The sequence below is a fragment of the Cyanistes caeruleus genome, chromosome 15 (assembly GCF_971803275.1).
Source record: "Cyanistes caeruleus chromosome 15, bCyaCae1.hap1.1, whole genome shotgun sequence".
Taxonomy (NCBI): domain Eukaryota; kingdom Metazoa; phylum Chordata; class Aves; order Passeriformes; family Paridae; genus Cyanistes; species Cyanistes caeruleus.
Window position 1 is genome coordinate 4,974,180 of NC_141715.1, and position 16,947 is coordinate 4,991,126.

The 16,947-nt window shown below is 43.2% G+C and overlaps 1 protein-coding gene across 11 annotated transcripts in view; it reads right to left on the minus strand.

Moving 5' to 3' along the window:
- Positions 1 to 16,947, minus strand: part of SGCD (sarcoglycan delta) — a 301,761-nt gene that overhangs the window by 178,897 nt on the left and 105,917 nt on the right. For all 11 annotated transcript variants that reach the window (XM_086852001.1, XM_086852006.1, XM_086851997.1 and 8 more), the window contains one exon: positions 16,093 to 16,278. The gene's annotated coding sequence lies outside the window, so the exon portion shown is untranslated. The remainder of the gene's footprint in view (positions 1 to 16,092; positions 16,279 to 16,947) is intronic.

Genomic DNA, 16,947 nt, shown 5'->3' on the forward strand with positions numbered 1-16,947 from the left:
TTTAGTAATTCATTTGCACAAACAGAAACACTTTGTACTCCACACAAGGAAGCCTTCTGGAATAGGCCAGGCGTCACCAACTTGTCATGGCTATGCTGTTTTTAGCAGCCTGATTGCTTTTCCTCCTTCAAAAACAAACAGAAATTATCTGGAGGAGAGGAGGAGATTTGTTTTCAAACTAAACCAATTTCTCCAAACCTCTGCCATCTGCAATCTCCCACTGCACCAGGGTAAGACAGCAATGCTCAGGCTGTGCCCAGCAGGCTCCAAAATCTGGGTGGGTACAGATCCAGGTGAGACACCAGGCTCTCTGCCCATCTCCTCATCTCCCCCAGCCCTGGACCAGACTGTGACACCAAAATCCTGCAGGAAAACCTGTCCTGAGCTCACCCCTGCCAGCAACATCCCCTCTATTTGACCAAATACTCAGCCTTTTGAAGCTTTTCCCAAGTTCTCAAGTGTTCACTTTCACAGTCATTCTGGCCAGTGTAAAAATCCCATTTTAACTCTCGTTGGAGCCCAGAATAACAACTGAAGCTAAAATTTAGCCATTTTCTCTCCTCACAGAGTAAGAAAAGCTCAAGTGTAACACTCTGCTCAGCCCAGAATGGTTCATTGAGCCTTAGAACCACGTTGGTGCTGTGTTTGGGGCTGCCCATGGACATCCAGCATCCTGGAAATGGGAGAGGATGGATGTGTAACCCTTGTGTCTGCTTGGGAGGTCAAGGAGAGATTAACAGAAAAGTCACAAAGGGAAATCAGCCACTAAACTCCAGCCAAAAGCCACAGGGAACTGGGTGATTAATGCTTTGAAAATCCTCCTTACCAATCAGGGGCTATTCTAAGGACCAAGACAGGTTCAAAACACCCACAATTAGAGCAAAATTTATATTCAGTTATTGAGGAAGCAGGTTTGTACTTGTTGAAAGCTCAGAAAATTATCTGGTTTTACTGTTCTTGTACTGCTTCATTTCCTTTTCTTGGAAAATGGGCCCATTTTGAACAGCAGCAACTCATTGTTCCAGGATGGAGCAATATGAAAGAACATCATCACGGCTCCCATTTCACAGGGACCACAACAAGGGCTCTGAGGGCACCTTTCCTGCAGTGGCAGAGAGGATTACATCCTGGGAACACAGAGCCCCTGCTCCAGCCACAGCTAATAAATAATACTCTTCCATATGTAGGCAGCAGGTACAGAATCCTGGCAGGAGTCCTGCTGTGGTAATGCCCAAGTGTGACAGGAAACCTGAACAATCATTTAACTTGGGATGCAGAAACAACAGGTCCTCACTTCAGTGCAGTATTTCAACAAGTTTGGTAAAACCACCAGAGACTGCTTGAAAATAATTTTGCCTGTCTCTAGAAAAAAAACAACAAAAAACCAAAAAACGACCATTTGAAGTTTGTGCATGTGATGTCAGCTCATTTCTTTCAAAGGGGCAACATGACAGCTGTGCTGCAGATAATCAAGAAACCCAGGGGCAATTATGTTTTAATGTTGTGACAGTGGGGATATTTACCAGCCTCCTTGTTACAGCCACATATTTCTTGGCAAAATGTTCACTAATAAGGAACATGGGATGTCATCATTTCCTTGGAGAATATTTTGAGGGTTTTTTTTTTTCTGTTGTTTGAAACAACGGCACCCTATTCCATGTGAATCAACTGTTACTGCAATTATAAGCTACATCAGTAGAGAAAAGGAAGTTTTGCAGACACTTCTGCCTCATACAAACTGAAGAACAAGCATGACAGCACACACTGCTACAGAGGGCACTCTGATTCCTCTGCCTGAGCTCTTTGGTGTCTCCAGAGTGGCCCCTGACTACCTCACATGTGGCGAATTATGTCTTCCCCAAACCCCAGGCAAGGGTGAGGGAGTGCCCCTGCAAAGATGGAAAATCTGGAGCACAGAGAAGCCAGGAAGTTATTTACAGAAAATGTTTCAGAAACAGATACTCAACCTCGGATTGTTTTTTCCACTGTGTTATTTTCCTCTGTTGGCACACTGCAACTTCCTGTTGGTTCACTAATATTTATGAGTGGGTCCTCCATGAAAATTGAACATTCGAGGTCTGCTTGGAGCACATTCTTGTCCTAGGACAAGCCCCTAACTTGGGCTGCTACAACATCAAGAATGCAATGGACTTCAGTACCTCACACCTCATGTGTGAGCTATTCCCTGAGCCTAAAAGCTCACCTAATAATTATTACAGTCATTAAGAGAAGACAATACATAATGAAATGCACTTTCACGATACCCCAGAGTAGTTCAGCAAAGGAAAGGTTTGGGCACTCTGGCAGCTCCTGACGTGCTGCTCATGAGAACAGTACAGCTGAGAGCAGAACTTCCATCCATCCACTCCCTGCACACTTGTGCTCTGGGTGCAAAATGCTCATGGTCCTGCCCTCCTTCTTGAACTTTTCCTTCTCCAGAACTACTTGGACCCCTGATCGTTTCTCACAGCGGTCTTGTAGAGAGAGGAACTGGATGAACCCGAGTCAGTGGTCAGCAGGACTGTGCCTGAGTGATGTGCTGGGGAGGGGGGAGCACCCAGCCCTGCCACTGTAACCCCCCTTCCTCCCCATCCCTTCCCAGCTGAGTTTAAAATCAGCTTTAGCTTTAGCAAGTCTATGCTCTGGAATGTACAGCAGAGCAGAATCAGCTTCAGCAAAAGGTCTACAGCACACAGCAAAGCACCAAGGGCACAGAATCCTACCAGCACACCTCACCTGCTCCAGTGGCCTGTGACTTCCAGATCCAGAGCCCCAAGCAGCCCCAAGGGCTTCCAGCTCTCTTCCTTTCTCCCTGAAGGGCCCCCACAGCAGCACAGAAAGCAAGCTCCAGCCAGTGCTCTTTTACATTCAATTTGTAAATTGACTACTCAAGGCAGAGGAGAATCAGCTTTCTTTAGCAACCAAAGGTGAAGTGATGCTCCATTTCCAGGTGTGCAGCCTCCTTCTCTTAAAGCTGCCCACACCACACAAGCCTGCTCTCCTTTGCCCTCCCTTCCCATGAGGAGATTACAGATTCCCACAACACAGCACCAGATTTCCTGCAACAGAGAGAAGGGGAGCAAATTAAGGACTCATGATGAAAGGTTCGTGTTCTCACTCTTCCCTCCCGGTTCTGTGCTCAGACTTTGTGCCTGACACAGTCTGGATTTATATGCAGGTCACTCAGTCGTTCTTCTCACATGTGCATCAGGTGCTGCTGGAAAATGTGGCCATTATCCATCAAGTCCTTAGCTTCAGTCAGCTTCCAGAGGAAGAGTAATAGATGCACTTGTGTTGTCACATCATTGTCCAAAATGTCAGGGTAAAAAGCCCTGAGCATTAACAACTCCCTAAGGAAATCAGTTCTTAAAAAAAGGTAGAATAGAGAGAAAAAAAGAATGAGATGGACAGAAGAAAAGTGCAGAGTTTCCCTTTTCATCAGTGATGACTTGCAGGGGAAAGTGCCCTGACCTGCTGCATGCCAGCCAAGCACCCACACTCATCTGACTCCCACTGAAGTTTACATTTTATCTGGATAGAGCCACACGTGCACATGTCAGGTTTCATTTCCAGGATCCAGGAACAGTCTTCTCTTTGGACATCACACATTAAAAGAGATGTATCAGTTTGGAGGGTGAGAGTAATCTCGTCCCAGGGCACCTGCACTAAGATTCAAGCAGCGTGGAGAGGTGATAGCATCAGGCAGTGCAAATCTTCACAGATAGTGAAGGGAAAGGGGGGGAAAACAGAAAAGAGAAAGATTAAATCAAAGATGACAAGACGCAGTAGTCAAAGTTAGGAGAAAGAGGAGGTCAGGCACCCAAACTAATCAAGGTGGCACGGTGATATTTTCCTGGTGTGGTCAATCTCTGTGATCTGCTTTTAAAGGATTTGCTAAAGTTAAGTGAGAACTACACAAAGCTTCAAAGCTTTTAAAGGCAGGTAAAACACAGGCAGGAACGAAGATATTTCTTTGCTGAAATGCAAAGAAGAAAAGTGAAATGGGAGGCAAAGCATGCCCTGTCCTGAACAGCCTGAAGCTGAATTTTTTGACCTGTACTCACCAGTTCCTAAAAAAACAGCCTGACCTGGGACTACAAACCCTGCAGAGGAGCTGCTGCCATTCCTGGAAGGCTTATGAAACTTATGGCACATATTTTTGCATTTGCAGCTGCAAGTACTCAATATTAAAACCTCGAATGGCAAAGATAAGGTGCAGTTATTCCAAGAGTGCTCTCTCCTTGAGTGCCCCTTTTACACAGCCCCTCATCACAGCACAGTCAATACAGCCCAGAAAGATGCTCATTAAAAAATAGGAAATTAAGCCAAAGTTAGACAAGACTGCAAAAATTTGTCTCAGAGATAGCAGCACCAGTTCAGTCACCTGCACCAGATACGTCCCTTTCCTCTCCAGGCTCTAACAGGAGAGGCATGACCACACTCTCAGCATTACATCCTACCTCTAGCTCCTTAATTGGGCTTGTGGATTACTAATAAGTAATTGATACACAGGAAATGAATGTGAAGCCACCGCTGCGTGTGCCTCTGCATACAAATACAGGCAGCTGAATGCGCAGCAGCAGCGAACGCTGCAGTCCTGCCATTCCTATGGCATTTCCAGTGGGAACGTGCTTAAAATATCTCAGCATAAAGTGTTTCACTTTGTACAAATGATGCTGGTGTGATTGCTCAATGCCTTTTCAGCGAGGAAACTGCAGAGGGCCGAGGGGGTCAGATAAAAGCCAAAGATAACGTGTTATGCAGACTGCTCTGGATGAATATCAGGAGAAAAGAGAGACTTTAAGGGGCAACACAATAAGAAATCAAGATAAAGATTTATTTTGTGGCACACAAAGCCAAGTACACAGCTCTCCACGCACTCAGTCTTCAGGAACAATTTTCCTGGTTTTTTCCCTGGGAGCCAAAAAAAGTCCCCAAATTAATCTTTGTGCACTGCCTAAATTTGTACTTAGTGCCAACTTTGTATCAAATTCCTCCACAGCGTAAGATGCAACGCTGTAAATAGGCTCATTTTTGTTATTTTATCAAATTGTGTTAACTTTCTCTGCAGCATCCTCTGGGGCTGGCAACACAGAGACGTGCAGGAAATGTAAATCACTCCCCTTTTGATATGATAACCGTGGCAGTGAATTGCATCCCAGAAATCAGCTCAGGATTATAGCCAAGAACTCGCTGAAAGCACTTGGCTGTGGCGTGGTGCCAGCAGGGGAAACTTCAGCTGGCAGGTCAGTGTGACACGGGCTCAGGGCTTGGGAAAAGAGGAGCAATGTGCAAACCCACCTACCTGGGGCTGCACAAACCCCACAGCCAGCAGCCTCACCGTCAATCTGGAATTAAAAGATGCAAACAGGTGCTAAAAACAAGTGTGTATTTATGTATGCAAATACATGGGGGAGCTGGATTAAATATGAATAAGCACCTAGGAAAGCAACAGCCAGGGGCTGTAAGATAAAATCTACCTGCCAGACAAATACAGATGTGTGTATATATATTTATAAACAACCACACACCAAAAAAAAAAGCATTTCCTGCGCTGACCTATTTGTGGTTACAGAACATTATGACAATAATTATAATCATGTACCTTTCATTTAAATAATGTTTTCAGTTTCAAAGATTCAGAGGATGTTGGAATGCAAATAAAGATAATCAGGACGTGAAAATAATTGTTTTCCTAATACCTTATTTTTCATGTGCAAATGCCACTGCTAACAGCTCCCAGCATTAACCCTGGGCCAGAACCCCATGGAATTCGGTAGTGCACAAACACTAAAAGAAAAAGCTGTCTGAACCCTCAGGAATTTGCAGCTCTAACAGCAAAGAGGCAGCAGATGGATATGGACAGAAATAATCAAGAGGCAGTAGTTAACAAGGCAGGAGTTAGTCTCAGCAAACCGAATCCCTGATTGCTGTGAGCCTTGTACAGGCACCACAACAAAGAGGAGTTTTGATCATTGATGCCCCACAACACACGAAGCTCTGCACATCCTTCATCTCCACCGCTCGCTCCATCTGTTGCCTCCACACTCGCTGGCAATCCGTGTCTCCTTCTCCCACTGCACTCAGATTTTTCACACAAAAGATCCCCGGGCCAAGGGCTGCCATGTCTGCCCTCACTCCCCAGCACTGAGCATAGCAGGGCTCAAACTACACCCATAGAGACAGAGAATAGCATTTAGGGACAACTTTAATGGTAATTTTTGTTAATAACTAGTCCAACAGAGTATGAGCATGCATGCACACAAACCTAAAGCTAAAATTCACACACACGAGCTCCGTGTAAGAGAACAGAGTGATCTGAGCACCTGCTGATGGCTCTCACTGAGTCCACACTCCTCCTGCTCTCAGTGGGAGCCCTGCAGAGGAGAGGAAGAGCAGCTGGCACAAAATGATCTTGTGAAACTGAGACACACCATCAGTAAATGCATGTACTACACCCAATCTCAGCTGGAACCAGAGGCACCACAGTAATCAGAACTATCACAACAAGATAGCTGGGTGGCTATGACAAACAAATGGCAAAAAATGTTTAAAATGTTCTCAAGCAGCTCTTTGTAACAGAGATAACATCTGCAGGACACAGCATTCCTGCCTGGAGTTTTTATTCCAGCACGTTTGACTCAGTGACCTGCTTACTGCAACACCTTTCAGACTAACTTTCAGGAAATGAAATATTCATTTGTATAACCAAACCTGTCTTTCACAACACAAGACCATTCCACATGGCTTTCAGATTCTTAAATTAAATGCTTAAAAGTCATGAGGTGGGGAAATAAAAGCCTGCTCTACAGCACCAATCCATCCTTTCCTCATGGCCAGCCAGACCTATGTGGCAGGGAAGTGCTGCTCCATTTCCACAATGTACTCCAAGGGTTAAACAACAGATATCTATTTCTATTATGTTGTGTCTGTTTGTTTATTGCAACATTCTCTTTTCCTCCTTGGGCATCTCCCAAAAATCAAAAGCATCAACAGGAAATACTGTTCCCAGTCCAAGTTCAGAGCCTTCACTCTGCACAGTCAGGTGTGTTCCACATCTCTTAATTACATTATGTTTTTGGTAAGACATGGTGAAGTGCAGGGTAGGAGGGCAGCTCCTACAGAAAGACATGCACAACAAGGCATCACCTTCCACTTCCATGCTTTTAATGTCCAATGTGACACATTTTCCACTGCAATTCAAACCTCAAAAGTGGAAAAGAAATGGCATGTAAATGGACCTTACTTGCACTTTCAATCACTGTTAGCAAATCTTAATCTCTTTAAGCCTGGCCATTTAAAATCAGGCCTATTTAACTTGCAAAGGTAGGTCAGGTTTTATTGATCACCCCTAATGCACTCTTAAAAAAATGAGAGTGGTGAGATACACAGCTCGGTTGATGAAGGCTCACTGAAAAAATATCTGATAATATTTACAGCCTTCAAGCTATGCTGCTGTAAATGTGATTTCCATATGCACCAGAATGCAGATTACAGGCTTGCCAGTTCATACTGCAAAGGGAAAAGGAAAGCTCTGCCACAGAGGAGGTGGATTACTCTTTGCATGGACTGAAAGCACAACTATAAACTTCTAGAATACAGGCACAGCAGCCCAAGCCCATTTAGTTCTCAGTTATCATTCCTCAGTCTTTCTTCAGTGCAGTATTTTGTGTGTGGATTTCCTACTCAGAGTCCATTCTGTGCCCTGAGTTCTGAACTACAAACAACTGAGGACATTTTTCCAGCTGCTATAGATATAAGGTGCGTTATTGTTATTTATATTATGGCATCATGTAGAAGTGCTCATAATTAATCAAAGTTCCTTCTTCTGCACCTCTCAGAGAAGGAACAGAGGAGAAGCAAGTTTTAATAAAGAAGTGCAGCATTTTCCACCCACATGGACAAGCTCAGATCAGACACACTGCAAAGTCTACACAGTTCTACTTGATATGTTTTTTTTTGCTTCCCTACTCTGCCTATTTGTGAAGAATTTCACTTATGAACCACCATTCAGAAAAATGAAAAGTATTTCTCCATGCAAAACTAAACACGATTTTCATGTTTTTTATTTTTCATGCCATGCTAAAATAAAACCACAACGGGTTTCCAATTGAAACCTGATAAACCACTTCCATTGCAACTATTAAATAGTAATTTTTGTGGCCTGAAAAGAGATTCTAAATGTATTTACAGACACATAAAAACCACTGCAGTTAATATACAAGAAGAGACAGTGGATTTCCAGGATTACTTCTGCTGCAGACTTCTTGTGCAGCTCAGCAAATTCCTTAATCAACCTTTACACCACGCTTCCTCCTCCAACTAATGAACAGGTGAGCTGCAGAAATGGATCACTGCCTAGGACATGCTCTGGAGCTACACTGTCAAATAGAAGACCTAAATAGGATAAATCCTCATCAATGACTTGAGGCAATTATCAAATGTTTATTAGCCCCTAAAGTGAAGGCTAATAAACCTGCTTATTTTAGCAGATAAAGTCAAATTACCTTGACTGAAGTTGGTAAGTGTTCGAAGATTAACAGCTCTGGCCTCATATGCTTTTAGTTATTGGTGATGAAGTGTCAGCTCAAAAAAACTGAAAGATACTTCCTAGTTATTTAGGCAATGTGAAAATTGGGCAGTTATTTTCCAGGAAACATGGCCTGCCTGACAGGTTTTAAATGAAGAAAAGTGATATTATTACAATTATCATTAGAAGAAGATGTCCCTCATCAAAATGTGTCTGCATTTTAATTGACAAGGTCCAGGTTAATGCTGTGAAAATGCCAATGAAAGCAAAGCCTGTGGCTCAAACTAATTGTCAGCACTGAGCAACCTCCACCTCTAACCCACCACAGATTTATCACTCTGTGCAGACTGTACTCGTGACAAGAAAGGTTTGAATTAATCATTAACAACTAGAAATTCCTCCCAGACAGAAAGCAAGCGGAGTGCAGGGCTGCCCACCACCTTGTTCCCGTGTTCCTGAGCCAAGGACAGGTGCAAGCAAGCCTTCCTAAGGAGAAAGATTTGTTGTTGTTGTTGTTTTCCCCCCTTTTAAGAGCACTGCAGGGGATGCTCTGTGTTTTGGTGTCACCCCTGGGGGCAGCACAACAGTGCAGAGGACTCACACCTCCCTACTTCAGCCATGAACTCAAGGACACTTTGGGAGGTGTTACCCTGAAGTGCTGGTTGAGCACCACCTCTCCCACCCAATCTAGCACATAAAATGCAAAGGGATTTGTAGAAAACTTATTGAATTGTCTTTATTATTATTATTATTATTATTATTATTATTATTATTATTATTATTATTACTATTACTACTATTATTACTATTATTACTATTATTACTATTATTACTATTATTACTATTATTCCTCTTCCCCAGCATGCTGGTGCAGACCCTTCAGAATATGACTGGGCAGAAGGAGAAAAGCTGAGAACCTCCAGTACCTGACAGAGGCACTGCCAGGGAAATGGAATAATCCTAACCCTCATGGTGCTTTTTCATTCAGAATGCTTTGATTTTTCAGCCTCTCCATCCATGTGGGTGATGGCATCACAACAGAGTTTGAGTACACATCAATTTGATGGTTGCTCAAGCCCAAGTCTTTATTCAACATAAACTGAAGTTTTCCTTCTCACACGGCATTGAGGCTGGAAAGCACAACAGCACGGGGAAGAAAGGAAGAAGGGAATCTCCACAAAGATCAGGCACCACTTCCTGAGGTGGACAAAAAGGCATCTGGCCACTCCTGTCCAAGGCACCTAGTTTGTCTGGAGAGATATAAATGGAACTACCTTACCCCACCTAACACACAGAGAGAAAAAAGTTGAAAAAAATTCTCCCTCTTTTTTTCCTGGACAGTCAGGAGTAAAAAAACAGATGGTATTTGGTGTGGTGAAGGAAAAAGATACAACTTTGTTTGGAGGAGGCCAGTGCTGTGGGGCCCCTTCCCAGTAACTGGAAGGCAAAGTCTGAGGGGGTGTCAGCCCATAAACAGAAATGCTGCTCACTTCATTGTCCCTTTTACCCCAGAGGTGAAAGTCTCCTTCCATTTCCCTACAGCAATCCTGTCTTTTTGGTTTTGCTGTTATCTACATATTCACCACAGAAACTACGAGCTGGAAAGTTCCCATTAAACGATGCCAACAAGAACTCTCCATTCACAGCTAACGCTTGGCTGCACACATTCCCTCTTATTTCCAAACATTTTCAGTATGTTTTAGCTTCCCTTCATTAGACATTCATAATTATTTGCAGCACATCTAAACCTGTGCAATGGGCTTGTGCTTCCAAATACAGTCTCCTGGCTGCAAAAAATCAGCATGACAGCACTAGAAAGAAAGTAGAATTTATATCAATCAGGAGGCAGAGCTCAGGAAGAGGATGAGGCTCACACCATCATGATTTGAGTCAGTGACTTCCACCAGGCAGCAATTTGGCTGCCTTTACAAAATCCAAGGTATTTCTTAGAGATCACCCCTCAGTTAACCATTAAATCAGTCAGCAACTGTGACAATGAATTTTGTAATAAAAATGTACAAAGTGGAGACTTCTGGTACCTTATCTGAAAACTTGAGCAGCCAGAAGGGTTTTTCTGGTCTGAAGAGACACTGTTATAAAATATTTCCATAACACCTCACACCTGTTAACTTCTGTGGCTTTACAAGGCTGTTTCCATCACACCCCTCAATACCCTTTGGACTAAACAAAGGCTTCATTCAGGAAAGTTACACCAAATGCTCATTTGTTTAGCTCAGCCCCCAATAGCCACTCAGAAATTTGTCAGGGCTTCCCAAAACCCTCCCTATTTCAGACTTTCACATATCCTGAAGGGGTCCCTAAGGAAGGGCATCCCTGGCGCTCAGACTGGGCTGTGCTGGCTCTGCAGGGCTCAGCTCAAGGCAGTGGGAGCCACTCTTCAATTGTGAGACCAGAGCAGCTCCTGAACTACCCACGGTGCTGGAGCTTCCAGCAATTGCCTCTGTGACCCTTAAGACAGAGGCTGTCCAGGGACAGAACTGCTCCTTTAGGTAACTGCATTCCCAGGGCTGCCTGGTGCCTGCCACACTCACCCCCTTCCATTTACAAGGCCAGTTTCTGAGGATCATTATGAAGTAAATTCATATTTCATCCTGAAGGATGAAAATATAAAAAGCTGCAGCTCCTCTAAACCTGAACATTACCAAGTCACCACTACACTGGAACACAAAAATGTTGCTCCCTGACTGCAGAGGGGACATGGGTGACTTCCCCACAGCACACACAAATCTTTATCAACCTGGATGCACAATTAAGGTAAAGATTCATCCAACAAAAGGTAAAAAATTACTCCTTGGGTGGTGTCACAGCTGAAAGCAGAGCAGTAAAGGCTCCAGAGCACCCTGAGTGATCAGTCCCATATGAGACATTCTCCACTAAGCTTTGTGCTGGCAGCATTCCCACTATTTGAGGAAGGAGACACGCAGCTGGATGTAAAGCTTGCAATGCAGAACTGCCTTAACTACATGGCAGGAGGATGGCAGTTCATAATTAATTTTCCACATCAACTGTTGGCTGCCCTCCTCTTCCTCTCTGCTGGGCTGCAAACTGTCAGTGGATACTTATCCAGAAAGCAGGCCTGCCACAGAGCAAAAAGCATGATTATTATTATTAGCTAGTATTTTACAGGGCATGCTAGCCAAAAATCAGAGGTAAGTGAGCCTGGGCAGAGTGAGAGCAGTACCAGTGCAAAGGCAGCCCTGCCAGATGCTGCTTGTCCTCTGAGAGATGCAAAACCAAAGGGAATAGAAAAGCAGGATGAAGAGAGCAAAACAGACAGGAGAAGGTTGCAAGGAGACAGAGAAAATCTGTTCTCAGACAAAGGTTTTGAGCCAGCTAATTTCAGAACATCTGCAGCCCAATGAAACACAGGCCCTTTTCCACACTGGCTGGACTCTGGCTAAGACATGGCCCATGGGCTGCCAAGCAGCAGCTCTGCAGAGGACAAGGGGCTCCAAAGTGTTTTGTTTTCTCAGAGAAAGGAAGTGTGCTCCACTCAGAGCCAGCATTTCCTGCTCCTCAGTCTCAGGTCTCTGCAGGGCTGGAGTGCAGTTACTACAAGGAGGTTGCTGGTCCTCGCAGGGGAAAGGTCTCCAGAAGAAAACAAACCCCAATTTCACCACACTCTCTGAATCATGACTACAAACATCAGAGAGCAGAAGGCCACGAGCAAAACCATTTGTATGACTTCAGACAGACCCACTGACTTCTCAGTACTTCAGGAGAACAGGTAAAAGACTATTATATTACTGTTCTGTGATTGGTATCTTAAGAATCTCATGTTAGTTTTGGAGTTTCTTGTTTTCTTTCAGCAATTCAACTCAGTTCTGCCGCTGCTATCACCTTTTTAATTCATTTTACAACAAGATATTTGTTATCAGAAATTGTGCTTTGATATGTGTCAGGTTGATGGATGCAATAAAACCCTGTCAGGAGAAGCTGAGTGAATGGGGCTGCAGAAGTGGCATCATCAAGGGAATTGACACCTTAACAGCCAGTCTGCTGATCTTGCAACAAAAACATGCAAATATAATAGCTGTTTTATTTCCTCCCCTGGCAAAACAGTCCAGAGAACACTATAAGGTATTTGCATAAATGTTACTCATGCAAACAAGCTCAGCCTGCTCATTGATAAAAAGCCATATGTAAAACATGTTCCTGTATGCTGTCCTCTTGTAGTGTTTGGTGCACAAAATTCAATCCAGAGGAATAAAGGCTTTAATCAAAATACAGCTTTTAATTTTAGTTTAGGAAACAAACAGCAATCCTGTGATGCTTCAATGAAAAGTTTTCCCTCAATAATGTTGGAGGACAATTTTACTGCCAAATTTTCAGACACAGCCCCGTGTACCCCTCAGCAAAGACACTGAGAAGTTGCATTAGGGTCTTACTGTGAGAGCCAAAACCCACAGGAATATAAAATCAGAGGGTTTTTTCCTGATTTAATAAATGAAATAATATAAGGAACAAGAAAATTTGAAGAAAGAAATAATGAGTTTTATTGGACCACATAATACAATGAATGAGAGAGGGAGACCTGCCCACTGCTCTGCTGCAGGTCAAGCAGGGTTTGAAGTCTCTGCTTCAGCTGACCAGAGCTCCAACACCACCCCTGCACTGGCCTGGAGCACAAAGAGATTTTTTTTACTGGCACTGATTTACAGAACATCTGGAAAAGGTAAAAAATGTGATGTTGTGATTCAGCTTTTAGAAAAGAGAATAATATTACTGGTCTAAACAAAGCAAAGGGAAAATTTCCATAGCAATTAATCTGAAAAAGGTGAATTACATTGAGGATTTATGTTCATGTAATGAAGACAATTAATTGCTATGAGCGCCATAAAACACATTAAATGAACAGGTTTTTTTCCAATTCTACTCGCAAGATAAAATTTATTAACTATGTTTAATGGCTACTTAAAAATTTCTCTTACATATTTATTAAATGTGCCTTTTCAGCTGAACGGAGCATTTTACTAACTGGATTCTACTAATCTAAAAATGAGCAATTTCAGAAAAAATCTATTGCCCTGCACGTTATCTGCAGATCCATTTAAACTTAATTCCTCATACAATAAGATTACCATCAGCACAATTTCATAAACGTTGCTAAAAGGGAACCTGCTCATCTCACGTGAGCAAACACTCTGCTGCAATGATGAATGAATTCTGTTCACATGATTTGAACAGATGTTTCAGTTTTCAGTAGAGATAGGGAGGGAAGCGTTGAGTCCTGATGTCATTAAGTGTTACTGTAATCACTTAATTAAAACCCTCTCTACTTGGGAGAGCAGGACACATGGAAGGAAATGGATTAGGTGTGAGCAGTGAGCTCAGGAAGATGCACATCCAAATCTTGTGCTCAGCCAGGCTGTGTGCCTCCAGCTGCAGGCATCGGATGCAGCTTGTGCACTTAGACTGCCTGAAAATCAGGGACAGATGTTTGCCACTTAAAAGTGACCTACAAGTGACTCTGTTTCTTAGTCACCATTTACAAAATGGGGATAAGTAGCACTTGTGTCTTCCTGGGGTGTTGTAGGAACAGATAAAGTTGATGGCAGTCAAGTACTCTGGTAATCACGAGTCCCCAAGATGAAGAGAATCAATAAAAAAAGGCCTCATCTATTTAAGTGAGAAACAACAGTTCGACCAAATCTATACAGTTTAACACAACCTCCTCAACCTGCAATATTCTTCTTAAAGATGAAGTTTCCATAAGGGATTTAAATAAGAACCAAGTTTTAGATCCGATGGTCACGAAGTAAAATGCAAAAGTATAATCAAAGTCCAGCCTAGAGTTTAATGCCTTAATAACAGTTTCACACAAATTGTATAGACTTTAGAGTGAGAGTTGGATTTGCTCAGGAATGACAGGGGAGCTCATTTACTACACCCCTGTCCAAGGCAGGAGCAGCACCATGGTCACACCAACAACCAACATCTCTGGAGCAGATCCTCACACACCCCAGGACACCCTGGGTACCCAGCAAAACTCACCCCCTCATTGCAAGGAAGATTTACATATTTCAACTCAGAAATCTCAAACCCAAACAAGGAATACACAAAACTGCTGTGATTTCTACATTCTAACATGGCCAGTTTTTTCTCTGTGAGAGTCAAGAAGCTCTCTTGATTATGAAATACCTCTCTTGCAACCTTCCCTTTTAAGTGTTATAATCACAAGAGCAGTAGCTTGGAAATAAACAGGAATGAAGAGGATAATAAAGGCAGGAGCAATGTTTAACAAGCTCTTCTTCCAGAAACCAGAGCAGGCAGACAAGCAGAGCTGTGCTGTGCTGTAATGACGGGAACCTCGCCCTGGCAACCGCGTTGTTTGCTTGAAATTCCTGTACAAATTAACAGCACATGCTGTGGTTGGAACTCACCTTTCTTGACCCTCACCATTTAAAAGTTAAGCACCCAATTTAAGCTATTCCAACCAACTTTTCCCTGCAATTGCCAGACACTGGCAGAGCTCTGCTGGAGCATAAGAGTTTGAGCCCACAATTTCCAGAGCTAACATGACAAGTGCAACCAGATCAAAAGCAGGAGAACTGATGTACCCTCACCTGTATCGTGGTTTATTTTAGAGGCTTTTAAGAAAGTCTTGACTTCTTTTCCCTGTTCTTCCACTAACACCAAGCACAGGTGTTATATTGCTGCTGTACTTTTCTCAACAAGATTATAGCGCTGGTTCAGTCATATAAAGGAAGTCAATACCCATGTGCTAAATGAAAAAGGATAATATCATCTGCTACCACTCTACTGAGATCTGGGAACCATTGCTTTAAATCTGTGGTCTTTTTTTTTTTTAATCAGAAAACTTTGCCTTCACAGAAATAACCTGACCTAGGTAAAAGAAGCCATAGAATCAGAGACTGTATTACCCTAAAATCTCATCTAGCACCATCTTCATCAATAATACATCCTGGCCTTCAGTTTCTTGTTAGAAAATGGTTGCATATTGCCTTGCTACAATTCCAGCACAGCCAGGGCACCATTTGTGTGGGTATGAGAACACCCACAGTAATTTGAAGTGCTACACAACAAAGGGAGAATACGATTATACAGGAAATTGGTAGTGGTATTTCCATCCTTTGCAAACAGTGAGACTATACAAAGCACAAAGGAAATCACAGGGCTGAATTATAAATGGGCTGCTTCATCTCCTTTTCTTTTTTCCCCATTTCTGACCCTCAGAATACAGTCATTAGTGAAACACAACAAGTGGGATTTTCAAAACATGGATTCCTATCACCAAGTATCCATCACCAGCAGCAACACATTTAGTTCACCAACAGCAAGCATTTAGTTCAATAAAGAACTTCACATAAACAGACACCCCCTCAAGCCCAAGACAATAAAAACACTTCACTCCTGGTGAACGCTTTCTAAATTCAGGGAGAGCAAAGCTTATTTACAGACACAGTATGAGCATGGCATGAATACAGCAATAAACTCAAAGGCTGCTAATGCTCTGTTTTTCCCATATGTAGACATTCAGAAAAGAGCAAAAATATAAGAACAGGGGGAAAAATACCCACCTTACCAAACCTGACTGTTGGACACGACTCGTTTCAGAGCAACATTGGGGTGAAGGTAAGTTCCTCAGACGACCACCAACCACAATTCCTTTCCAAGCCCCCCAGAGGCTCCAGCTCTCCCTTGCCTGTGTCCCTGAGGAAGATGCAGTGTCCTCCAGTATTTCAGAGCCTCAGCTGCAGAAGATGCTGCTCAGAAAAAGAAAAGAGAAGAAGGTGTGGCATTAAATTCTAGGGTCAGTTGTTTGGCAGATTCAGAGCAGAACACAAGACAACATTGGATAGGAATGAAATGTCAAGGCAGGACAGAGAGTCTGTGACAATCCATCATGTGTGGCACCTTCAGAGGGCAATCATTGAATTCAAGAACTGTGGTGCACAGCTATTCTAGCTTTACAGTACTTTTACAGTGTCCCTAGACCAGGAAATGAATGACAGCCTGGCTGCTTTTTATTCCAGTCCAATATCATAACACAGAAGTAAGTAATGCACTTCTCCAGAGGGAATATTTTCATTCATTATGGAATTTCTGAAGAATAACAGGACTTTTATATCAAAAGCAGAGACACCACCTCAGTCTTAATACTCTGCATGATAAAATGGCTCTTACTCAAAGCTTAGGAGCCTACAGCAGATGGGAATTTGTGACTGCCAGCCCAACACGCCACAGGTTCCCAAAGTTCTGCCTCCAACACAATTGTCAGAAACTAGTAAATGTGCTGGGGTGTTCTGGGAGCAGGGGGCTCGGCATCACCACGTTTTCTAGCCCACTGTCAGTGCTGGATGTGCTCAGAGTTCCCAAGAGGTCAGACCCTGGTGCTGAGTAGGGATGTGGGGCCTCACTGCAGTCACCAGGAG